General features: G+C 50.2%; 1 protein-coding gene across 1 annotated transcript in view; it reads right to left on the bottom strand.

Annotated features, from left to right (window-relative positions):
* PLCB1 (phospholipase C beta 1) overlaps nt 1–12,184 on the bottom strand; it is a 576,948-nt gene that overhangs the window by 429,163 nt on the left and 135,601 nt on the right.

Genomic DNA, 12,184 nt, shown 5'->3' with positions numbered 1-12,184 from the left:
TCATTGTGGGAGATCTCCAGGCCACACCTGGATGTTGGCAACCCTCCCCACACTCTGAGATACAACCATGGCGTTTCCCTGTCCCCAACTGGGCACCAGGAAGCAAATTCTCCATAACTGCATGGGCCTATGTGATCAGTAGTCAACCAGTCAGCCTTACAACCCCTGAGATTAGCTCTGTGATCCTCTTAACTCCACTGACTGAAAGAAGCCTCGAGCCCATACACAACCTGAGCGTGTGCCCACACCCTCATCCCAAGGCTTTCTAGCAGAAAGTGCAACTTCGGGTTCAGAATCCCTGCAGAAGGAAACCCCACCCACTAGGCAGAGAGCCCAGTGACCTCTGACCCCACCCCCCCAGGAATGCCCGGAGGCCTCAGTTTCCCAAAGGCCCAACGGGCTCCTCCACAGCTGTCCGGCAACAGTTTCGCTTCCACGACACACATTTTGCCGCAGCCTCAGGAACCAAAGAGAAGCCAGAAAACCTAGTTCTGGTACAATGAAACCACCCACCATGGGAGCCCCAGCAGCTGTCTCTCTCCCCTCCACACATCTCTGGGCCTGGCTGTTCTCAAATGAGCTGAGAAACCCAGACTGCAGGCAGGGACAGCCCCTTCTCCCGCAGCAAAACCCGCCAGCCCTTGAGCCCTTCTCCGCAGCCTCATGGTTCTTCTTTTTCTTCTGTTCCACCACTTCCACCCCCCATCAGAAGTGGTAGAGCCCTAGCACCACACTGCAGGGGAAATGAGGCCAGAAGCATCACAGGAAGAGATCTGAGAGAAAGCAAACAAGCCCATGAGCATAGCCCAAGGTCTGCGTATGGCAAAGGCAGCCTTAGAAGCCCTACAAGGGGCCTCTGGGGAAAGTGAGCCACTCTTTCAGCAAGGAAGAGGCCAAGACGGATGCAGACGGGCGGTTCCTGGGAGCATATCCTTATAAACCAAAGTGATTGGAGGAGGCCGGCTTCCCGAAAAGAGGGCAGGCACCTTTCAGGAGATCTGGCACGGACTGCCATGTTTCTCTTCTTATGCATCTGATTTGTATTTTGAGCAAATAAACCTACACTAATTATCTATATTAGCATAAAAAGATGCTCAGTTTCAAAAACATTGCCAGTGCTTGCATTGTCTTTGTACGCCACAACAACACATTAGATTCCAACACCTCCGAGCTTCAGAGAGTTGCCAAATTAATGAGCAATCCGTATACCTGCATAACCCTCCCCTAAAGTTTCATCTTCCCTCCCCCAGCATCACAGGATGAGACGGCTGGCTGTAAAAGGCAATTACTCCAAACTTCGAAACTTAATTGGAAAGCAGGTTTTCAACAGGACCACAACCAGCTCAGACAGGAAGCCCACCACGGAGTGCCAAGAGCACCACCATTCCCTATGCCAGGGTAGCCCCTCCTCCCCCAGCACACACGATGACTACAGCACCCCCTCCCCACACGACCTCTGTGCTGAGTCCCACCTGGAAGCAGTGCTGAGGAGGAGGCCAGCAGGCCAGGAGGAGAAAGGGGCTTCTTTATCCCCTGCCCTTAACTGCCCCCCAGCAACAGCAGCAGCTCCCCTTGTTCTTCTCTCCTCCCTTCCACACTCACAACAACAACCCTGTGAGGTAGGTATGGCTGAGATGGGGTGTGCCTGGCCCCCAAGGGGTCACCCCACCAACTCCCATGGCTGGGCAAGGATTCAAACCAGACTCTCCCTCTCTGACCCTCGAACCACGACACCCCTCTGGCTCTCCTCCACAGCCACTCCCCAAACCTGTCCAGCCCAGGCAGCCGGGCCCAAGGGAGGGGGTGTCTCCAAGAGGCTGGCGGCCCCCTGGGGCTCGGCTGGCTTCAGTCCTTCCTGCCATGGAGGAGCTGCATGGGGGCAAGGCAGAGGGGGTGGGGGCGGCATGTGCCCCTGGGCTCTGGCTTTGTTCCGCCAGTGTGATGAACGGCTGGGCTCCTTCCTGCCTCTTGGAAAGCCCTCGACATTTTGCCTCTGTTTATAAATGGTTTTCCCTTTTCCAAATGTTGGCCTGCTGCCTCCCCCCCCCCCCGCCTACCTGCACCGAGAGGAGAGATCTGCTGCTGACGCCCACCAGGCTGCGGTGCTTTTTTGCCTCTTATGAATGTTGGGCTTCTTTTGTTCCGTCCGGAGGGAGAATGGAAAACGGGGCTCCAGGCTCCGAAGGATATTCCACTAAAACACCAAGAAGGCCTGGCTTCCTGGCTTCCTGGCTTCCTTCCTTCCTTCCTTCCTTCCTTTCTCTCTCTCTCCCTCCCTCCCTCTTTCATTCTTTTTCTTTCTTTCTTTCTCCACCTCCAGGCAGCACATTTAACGTGCAATAAACATTTTGGCTAAGGTTGCCAGGTGGGAGCAGGGGACCCCCGGTTTAGAGGCCCTCACACCCCCGCTTCAGGGTCCTCAGAAAGTGGGAGGGGGGAGGGAAATGTCTGGTGAGCACTCCATGATTCCCCATGGGGACTGATTCCCATAAGGTATAATGGAGAACTGATCCATTGATATCTGGGGCTGGGGGGGGCCCTGTTTTTGAGGTAGAGACATAAATTTTTCAGAATAGAATCTGGTGCCTTTCTGGCCAGTGTAATTTTTAACTTGGTCTCGCCCATTTTGAATCCTATGTTTTTTGCTTCATGACGCAGAGTGGTAAAGCTGCAGTACTGAAGTCTAAGCTCTCTGCTCACAACCTGAGTTCAATCCTGGCAGAAGCTGGGTTCAAGTAGCTGGCTCAAGGTTCTCAGCCTTCCATCCTTCCAAGGTCAGTAAAATGAGTCCCCAGCTTGCTGGGGGGAAAGTGGAGATGACTGGGGAAGGCAAGGGCAAACCATCTTGTAAAAAAGTCTGCCGTGAAAACGCCAAGAAGTGATGTCACCCCAGAATTGGAAACAACTGGTACTTGTACAGGGGACAACCTTAGGAGAGGGATGGTGGCTCAGCGGTAGAGCATCTGCTTGGTAAGGGGTCCAGGCAAGTAGGTGTGAAAAACCTCAGCTGGAGACCCTGGAGAGCCGCTGCCAGTCTGAGGAGACAAGACTGACTCTGATGGACCGAGAGGGGTCTGATTCAGTAGAAGGCAGCTTCAGAGGTTCATATTATTTTATGCCATTGAAGGGTTTTTTAACGTTTAATCATGTCCCCTGTTAAGCCCTTTAACTGTAAAAAATCATTCCTTTTTTGGTGTCTGTGATACCCAAGATTAAGATTATTGTCCTTTTTAATCCCGATTATTATTAATTATCAATTGGTGTTACAATTCAATGTATCTATATTGTTTTATCTTGACATCTGGGCAAACTGTATGCTCATTCCTTTCTGTAAGCGACTGTTATGCCATTAACGATTTTGGAATTGGAATTGGACTCTCCTCAAAACACCTGCCAAGTTTCAGGGTGTCCAATTCTATGAGCCCCAGAATAAGGTGCCCCTATCCTTCTTCATTTCCAATAAAGGAAAGCCATTTAAAAGGAGTGTGGTCCCTTTCAATGGGATGGCCAGAACTCCCTTTGGAGTTGAATCTCACTTGTCACAGCCTTGCTCCTGGCTCCACCCCCAAAGTCTCCTGGCTCCACCCCCAAAGTCTCCAGATATTTCTTGAGCCGGACCAGGCAACCCTGATTTTGGCATCCCCAAAAGAGCTGCTTATGCTGGCGGGAGGAGCTGCAGGCCTCCTCCTCATGAAGGAGGCTGGGGGGGGGGGCGTCCCCTCCTTCGCTTCCTACTCTGCTGCTGAGAAACGCCATTCTGTTTGTGTTTGCTTCACTCTCTGGGAGTTCGGGTGGCCAACGCCAACTCAAGAAATGCCTGGGGACTTTGGGGGTGGAGCCAGGAGACGTTGAGGGGTGGAGCCAGCAGCAAGGATGTGACAGGCATGACTGAACGCCAAAGGGAGTTTTGGCTAGGGTTGCCAAGTCCAATTTAAGAAATATCTGGGGACTTTGGGGGTGGAGCCAGGAGACTTTGGGGGTGGAGCTAGGAGACATTAGGGGTGGAGCCAAGATCAAGGCTGTGACAAGCATGATTGAACTCCAAATGGAGTTCTGGCCATCACATTTAAAAGGATGGCACACCTTTTAAATTCCTTCCCTCCATTGGAAATAATGAAGGATAGGGGCACCTTCTTTTGGGGCTCATAGAATTGGACCCCCTAAGCCAATCGTTTTGAAACTTGGGGGATATTTTGGGGAGAGGCACTAGATGCTGTACTGAAAATTTGGTGCCTCTACCTCAACAAACAGCCCCCCCAGAGCTCCCGCGGATCAATTCTCCATTATTTTCTATGGGAATAAATCTCCATAGGGAATAATAAGAGTTCCCAGAAGACATTTCCCTCCCCTCTCCCTGCTTTCTGATGACCCTGAAGTGGGGGGAGGGTCTCCAAACCGGGGGATCCCCTGCCCCCACCTGTGGATTGGCAACCCTAGTTCTGGCCCTCACATTTAAAGGGGCCGCACACCTGTTCAATGCCTTCCCTCCACTGGCAATAATGAAGGAGAGGGGAACCTTCTTTGGGGTCTCATAGAATTGGAGGGAGTCTTGAGGAGAGGCATTGGATGCTATGCTAAAAATCTGGTGCCTCTACTTAAAAAAAAACAGCCCCCCCCCCCTGAGCCCCGCAGACCAATTCTTTATTATCCCCTGTGGGAATTGGTCTCCATAGGGAATAATGAAGTGCCCAGCAGACATTTCCCTCCCCCCCACTTCCTGATGACCCTGGGGTGGGGGGGGCTCCAAAGCAAGGGATCCCCTGCCCTCGCCTGGGGATTGGCAACCCTACAGGGAGCTGGCTTGGAGGAGAGGATCCAATTGGAGGCAGGCCTGGGCCTAGTCTCCTCCTCCTCAGGCCCAGCCTGCCGCAAATATTACTGGTGTTGTTTGCTGTCCTTCCCAACTCCAGCTCTAACCAGGCTGAAGAGTGAGGAGGCAGGCCAGGCCAGCTGCCCCACTTCCGACTGGGAGAGGTCGTCACACGTTAAATGAGAGCTTTAAAAAAACGATCAGCACATTGTGGGAAAAGGTCTTAGCTCAGCTTGCTTGTTCAGACTGTGCTGGTTTCCCCACTGCAGAGAACTAGACAGTGTAGAGAAATGTCTAAAAACTGTGAACCGCCCCCTCCCCTGCACCTGCAGCCTGATGTGGGACCCTCCAAGGCCAATTTAATGTACCTGCCTGATCAATCACTCGGACTGAAACCACAAAGGAAGAAAAGGAGAAGCCTGGAAGCAAAACCTAGCTTTAAGCAAGCCTTTTAAAAAGACACCCTTTCAAATGCCTTTTCTTTTAATTTAGCATTCTGCTGGCTTTTGGGGCCAACAACTTGCTAAGGAGGAAACTCAGATGTGGCCAAACCGATGCAGTAACCCAGCCCTGCCCTTCTGAAACAGCATGACCAAAACAAGGCTCTAAAGAAATAATGTTCTAAATGCAACCACAAGCATAGAATTAGATACCACAACCTCCTGATACCTGAGCACAGAGAGAACATTAACACCACTTATCAGCTAGGCCACGACTGCTCCTGCAGCTGCCACAAGGAAAATATCTATCATCTATCTATCTATCTATCTATCTATCTATCTATCTATCTATCTATCTATCTATCTATCTATCTATCTATCTATCTATCTATCTATCCATCATCTATCTATCTATCTATCTATCTATCTATCTATCTATCTATCTATCTATCCATCATCTATCTATCTATCTATCTATCTATCTATCTATCTATCTATCTGTCTGTCTGTCTGTCTGTCTGTCTGTCACTATGGGCTCAATGGTGTTACATCAGTAAAATGGAGAAGGAAAGATGGTGTATTGTCACCACGAGCTCCTTGAGGGAAGGGTGGCATAGATCATGTCTCAGATATTTATTATCCTCTTTTGTAGTGTTCCCTTTCTGTGCTTTATGTTTGCCGTCTCATGGAGAAGACCAGGGGTGGTCAAACTGTGGCTCAGGAGCCACCTGTGGCTCTTTCACACATATTGTGTGTCTCTTGAAGCCCCCACTGCCCTACTGGCTGGCTTGGAGAAGGCATTTGCCTCTTTAAATCACTTCTCCAACCAAGCCAGCTGGCAGCTTGGAGAATGCATTTAGAGTTAAAGTTGCTTTTTTCCACCTCTCTCTCCTTCCTCCCATCCCCATCTATTTGCCTTCCTTCCTTCCTCCCTTGTCTCACAGCTCTGAAACATCTGATGTTCATGTCTCGCAGCTCTCAGACATCTGACACTCATGTCTCACGTCTCAGACATCTGACATTTATTCTATGAGGCTTTTACGTTAAGCAAGTTTGGCCACCCCTGGAGAAGACTGTGCAATAAGGTGTGGCGTGGGGGAATTCCACTAAAAACCCATTAATTTTTGCCACCACCACCACCACCAAGTGCCTGTGAAAAGGGCACAGTTTATGATGCGTTAACAGCTGATCTCAAGGTCACCTTCAGGCCCTGCAAGCCCGCCCTAGTCTTGGTGTATGCAGAAGAGCGGTAGAAGGAACAGTGGCCAGCCGCCCGTGAGCCTAACCGATCATTTCCGTGCAAAGGACAGCAGAGATGCAAAGGCAAATTAATATCAAGACAGCTGAGGCTGAGCCTACAGAATACTTTTCCAAAGCCCCAAATATTTGCACTGCAGACATGTCCTGTTATATAAAAGGAGAGGTGATAAAACGCTGAATTCTAAATAATGGTTTAAAAATAAAACCCCTCCGCCGTGCGCCACCGCAGAATCGACAAGAAGCAAGCGTGGAACTGTCACTCCCACCTCAGCAACTGCCAGCTGGCCCTCCGTGCCCACCACCCGCTTAGTGCAGAAACCCACAACAATATCCCACACACAGTGTGGGGTGGGGAGAAAAGCTCTCACCCAGAAGAGGCAGAATTACATCTCAGAGTAAATCCTTGAGGGACGTCTCTCTGGGGGGACTAGGCGAAGAAGCATGGCAGAATTCTTAAATTGCACCCAGAAGGTCTTGAATTCATTCCCTAGAAATTTTTCTCCCCGAGGCAGCAGGGCTGGAAAGCATCACTGCTGAAAACCCTGTAGGGCATTACCATCCAGAGAATACTGGCTGAGATAAAGCCAATCTTCTGATTCTGAGCAGATGCATCAAGTCCCGTATCCACTGAGATTATTGTGGAAAGGAACATGGCTCCAGGAAGGAAGGACAACAGATCCTGCAATGTGATTTGCCGGTGGTTTTGCCCACCACTCTCCTGCGGATCCTAGTAGGACCACCTCTGGAGGCAGAGCCAGTTTCACCCCCATTCAGTACGAAGTCTGACTTTCGTTCTGTAAAAAGGGCCCATGGCTCCATGATTCTCACAACTGCTGGATATTTTATGGCATTTTTAATGCTCTGGCTGGGTCTTTGATAACTGGCTGAACTTAACGTATGCATTGTTTTTCTTTGGGGGGGGGTGTGGGTTTTTAAAATCCGATTTTACTTAGTGAAGCACCTCCAGCAGGTACTAGGAAAGGCAGCATGTATGTTCTCTAAACAAGGATTTGGACAATGCTTTATTTGCATCCCTGAATCTGCTTGCAGAGAGTGGTCACCCCAGACCAGAAACCCTCAGACCCCTCTGGGAGGGCAAGAGCACCACTCGGAGTGAGTCACAAGACCCCGTGTCCCTGGCTGGGCGGCCAGCCCCTGGTGGGTTGCTTTTCCCTGGCAATTCCAGGCCCTTCCTGCTGTTCTCAGAGGCAGAGCGCAGCGTCCATCACAGAAGACAACTTCTGCAGTTCAATCTCCACTGCTTGAGGCAGAGTCTGGAACCGTGACTGATTCCTTTGCCTCCTTAATATGCTTCACACATCTTTTAAAGTTCTACAGGCTGCCAGTGGATTTCTTTGTTGCCGAGTCCAATTCACGGTGCTGGTTCTGACCTTTAAAGCCCTTCATGGCCCAGGCCTCACACATCTGGCCTCTTCACATCTGTTGTGCCTATCCGTTGTGCCACCCTCTATGGTCTTCACCGGGCTCCCACCGACTTGCTGTCCCCTCAGTTAAGGGGGGCTGCCTGGCCTCCCCCAGAGCCACCAGCACCTTTGTCCCTTGAGCTCCCACTTGGAGAACTGGGATTCCCCTCCCCAGACGTGAAGGGAGCATCCGTCCTCAGAAATCCCCAGGCCAGGAGCTGCTGCGGGGCCACTCCCTTCCTGGGGGCACAGAATGTAGGAGCCATTTGCATGGCAAGAGGATACCTGGGCTCTTTTCTGTGTGCTTTACATTGTAATGTTTTAACGATGACTTAGAAGCTACGATAAGTGGGATAGAAATATTTTAATTATTATTCAAGAATCAGACTGAGGTCTCCATCCCACTATGAAAGTAGGCACTTCTGTGGAAAGCTACACAAGCCCTACACAAAGCATTACAGCAGACATTGACTGAGGCACCACACAACAGATCTTGAATACATGGTCGTTTCCTATGTTAGATGTGCTTGGTTTTCATACCAGACACTGGAGGGAGTGCAAAAGAGACCACGGTGTCTTCTGTGCCATCAGGAAAACCTCTTCATAAGAGGCACGTAAACCCACCTGGATTGTGTTGGGGAATGGACCAGCTTCTACCTTGTACATGACAGCCATGCCCATGGCAATTTACGGAGCAGCATATGAAGCAAAGGCAGTTCCTTACCTGAAGGGGTTCCAATAAAATGTTTCTTCTTTCTGTGCACTACAAGTTGTTCCACTTTTTCATTTCTGTATCCTCATCGTACTATACCGTTCACTGAATGTCTTACATTGTCTGATTGAATCATTTTTAAAATATATTTTGTAACCCTTCTGGAGTCTCAGTGAAAAAGACGGGCTATAAATGGACTCAATAAATAAGCAAACAGAATACCACCAGTTGAGGTCACCCAGTAAAATTGCAAAAATGGTAGATTTTTGACCAAAAGGAAGACCCTTCCAATAAGGCACAACACATTTATATAATGTCCTCCTGAGCGAGGGTTGCCATTCTCCTGGGGGGTGGCAGACAAGCTCTCACCCCCAGGCCCCCAGAAGGCTCCTATCAGGCCCACGAGCAACTCACTGTCATCCGCTTCCTTCTCCCTCTCTTGCGTCCTTCTTGTTTTGCCAGGCTTGCTCAGTCACACAGGAGCTACAGAGCAAAGCCTCTACTTTCTCCATTGGCTGACCAACACATGGAAGCAACTTATGTACAAAAACTCGCAATGTCCAGCCATTTCATGTTTCCCTTTGGTCTTAGGCTCAAAGTGTTGACCATGAGATTTCTGTAATGCATGTCAATAATTCCAAAGCAGGTTTGCAACTTACAAATACCTGAACAACACCTGAACAGCATACTCAAGATTGCTACAGCATGGAAATTGTCTCCATATTTTGATGCAACAATTCAGAGCCAGAGGTGTCAGTTATCAGAGGTAAATAAACAAAATATTGCAAGAATGCTAATAATTTAAGCATGTTTTAAGTTTTGTTTTAAAATTTTTAATTGCGTTGGTCTGCATCCTTTATAAAGTTTGCACCTCTGCTACCTGGCATTACATCTTATAACACCCATGGCTTGGCCCAACGAGGTCTCCTTCATGTCAGATCCAGCCCCCACATAACAAACGAGTTTGACACCCCTGTGAATGCCCAGAACCCTCCAGCCAAGACGTCTCATGGCAACCTAATTCATGGGCATATTTGAGGCAACTCACTTCATTAGAAATCCAACTTTGGCCGTCTGTCAAACTGTAGCAGCTCTTCCTCAATGGTTTCAAATGCATATGCAAATCTGACTTCATTATTGCTAAGATTCCTTGTCTGCAAATGACATATGGATCACTCAGCTGTTGCTATATAAACACAAGTCCTCCTCTTTACCCAGAAGGAAACTGCCACAGTTGTTTTCTCCCAGCCTCAGGTTAGACTACTTCAAGGTGTTCAAATATCCCAACTGAACTTTCAAAATTCATAGCGAGCATCTATAGACGTTTTCTCCCTTAATGTGTAAGATTTCCCCATCACAGGCCTGAAGGAGCCTAACATGCACCCCACCCCCCTTGAAACGTCTTCCCTTCTTTGCTTTTTTCCTACCTTGAAATTCCTCCCCCTCAAAACACACACACACACACACACTTTCTCCCTGGCAGGAATCCCTCCCTCTCTCCCCTGGCCTGTCCCCTGGGGGGGGGTGGCTGGCAGGAATGAGTTAAAGAGCACCTCCACACCCTCACGGGCCATCGCTCAGCTCAAAGGAAGGCACTTGCGGGCTCCTTTCTTTTCAATAAAATGGAGGGCAAAGGAATCGCGGAATCCATGTAAAATGTAGCACAGACTTTGGTTCATCCTTTGGAACCAAGGGGTTGAATCCTGGCTCTGTCCTCACCCTCCACTGCAAGCAAAGTAGCCATCCGTTGGGCCTCTCAAGCGGAGGGAGGGCTGGCCCCACTAGCGGACCTCTTGAGGGCACCAGCCTGGGTTTGGAGACAGAGTGTTGGCCTGGATGGGCCACTGGCCTGATCCAAGATGGCTTCGCTTCTGTTCTTAAGGCCCCCAGGAAGATGGCTGGAACCAGCCCAAAGAGTATGGATTTCTGGTTAGCCCACAATTAAGAGTTGCTGCTGTTTTAGTTTGGAGGAGTTGGCTGCTACCCTCTCGAAGTCTTATTCTGGACGAATGAAAGCACAGGCGTGTTATCATCTCCCAGCAGTTGTGCTTCTTCCTCAGAAGTAGAATGTCTGAAACATCTCCAGGAAAGTGTGTCTTCAATTTGCAGTGAAGTTCTCATTAAATTTAACTGGCAGCTGCTGTGAAGTTGTGCTAACCAAATTTAGAGCAGCTTTATTTTGTACTGAATGCACTAATCTGAACCACCTTACGCACAGTCAGAGACATGAGCATCCTTTCCTTCCACATCAGGCAGCCTCACCCCACTGCTCTTGTCAATTCCTGAAAAACAAAGGGAAACACACACCCCCCACGGCTTCCAGGGCCACCATACAAGCCAACGAAACACGAGGCGAGCCCTGATAACAAGGCCGATCTCCACCGTCTCCGTGTTTCAGCCTCAGCTTCTGCTCTGGGCCCCCAGCCTTCAGCCCACGTGGATTGCTCATTCCCGCACTCCATTATTCTGTGCCTACCATTCAGCACAACACAACAGCAAGGCTGTTCAGGGACACTGCACTGAAACACTTGATATTCATTCCAGAAACAGACAAGGCACCATTCCAAAGAGCTTTAAGTCCCACAGCGACAGTCAAGCCTTGCTTCATCTCAGCAAGTCACAAGGCAAGTTCTTACATCCATCGGTCTGCCTTTGTTTTCAGGAAAGATATCTTCACCTTTGCTGGGCATTCAGTCCTTTCCAGCTGCCCTCACTGTAGGTTGTGGAATCTCAGCTGCTGCCACATGAAGTGCAACACAGAGGTGGGAGTGTGTGTGTGTGTGTGTGCAACCCAGCAGAAACTGAGATGAGCTACCCAGTGGCACATCACTCAAGGGGGTGGGGAAAGGAGTAACCCTGTGTGGGGAGGGCCTTGAAAGCACGCATGCAGCAGAGGTAACTGCATCTCTGAGGGTGTGTATTCGCAAGGGCATGGAGCCGCCTGCCCACCCCCTTTGCCCACCTGTCAGCAGCGCCACACCAGGGGAGGGCATGCCCACTCAGTCAGCACAGCACAGTCCTCACAATGCCTGAGCCCTCCCTCTGCCAGCCACTAGAAGCAACCCCAGCTTCCGCCAACTTCACCACCCCCATGAAGAACTCAAAGACACTAAAGGAGGGCTCCTCCCCCGCCCCCCAACGCACAACAGGCACCCCCAGCCCTCAGGACATCCTCTGGACATCTTTGTTCTGCTCTTCCTCTGAGGCAGCAGACACGGCTGCCTCTCCCTCCTTCTCCTCTATGGCAGCCATCCCTTGGAGGCTTGGGCGTGCATGCATGTGTCAAGTCACATCCGACTGGTGGTGCACCCGCAGGCTCGGGGTCTGTAACCTCTGGGAGCCTGTGGGCACATCTGGGATCCTGATGCAGCAGGGTGGGGCACTGCCACAAAACGGGGGCTGAAAAATGGCTGCCACGGCTTACCTTCATTCTCCACCTTCAATGAAGACCCACAGGCTGCAGAGGGAGCTGCTGCCAAAGAGGCCTTCTTAAAAGTCTGCACTGCCAATCAAGATCTCCAGTGGCAGATCAGAAGCC

Source organism: Heteronotia binoei, chromosome 1 (assembly GCF_032191835.1).
Source record: "Heteronotia binoei isolate CCM8104 ecotype False Entrance Well chromosome 1, APGP_CSIRO_Hbin_v1, whole genome shotgun sequence".
Lineage (NCBI taxonomy): Eukaryota > Metazoa > Chordata > Lepidosauria > Squamata > Gekkonidae > Heteronotia > Heteronotia binoei.
This window is presented reverse-complemented; position numbering and strand designations above follow the sequence as displayed.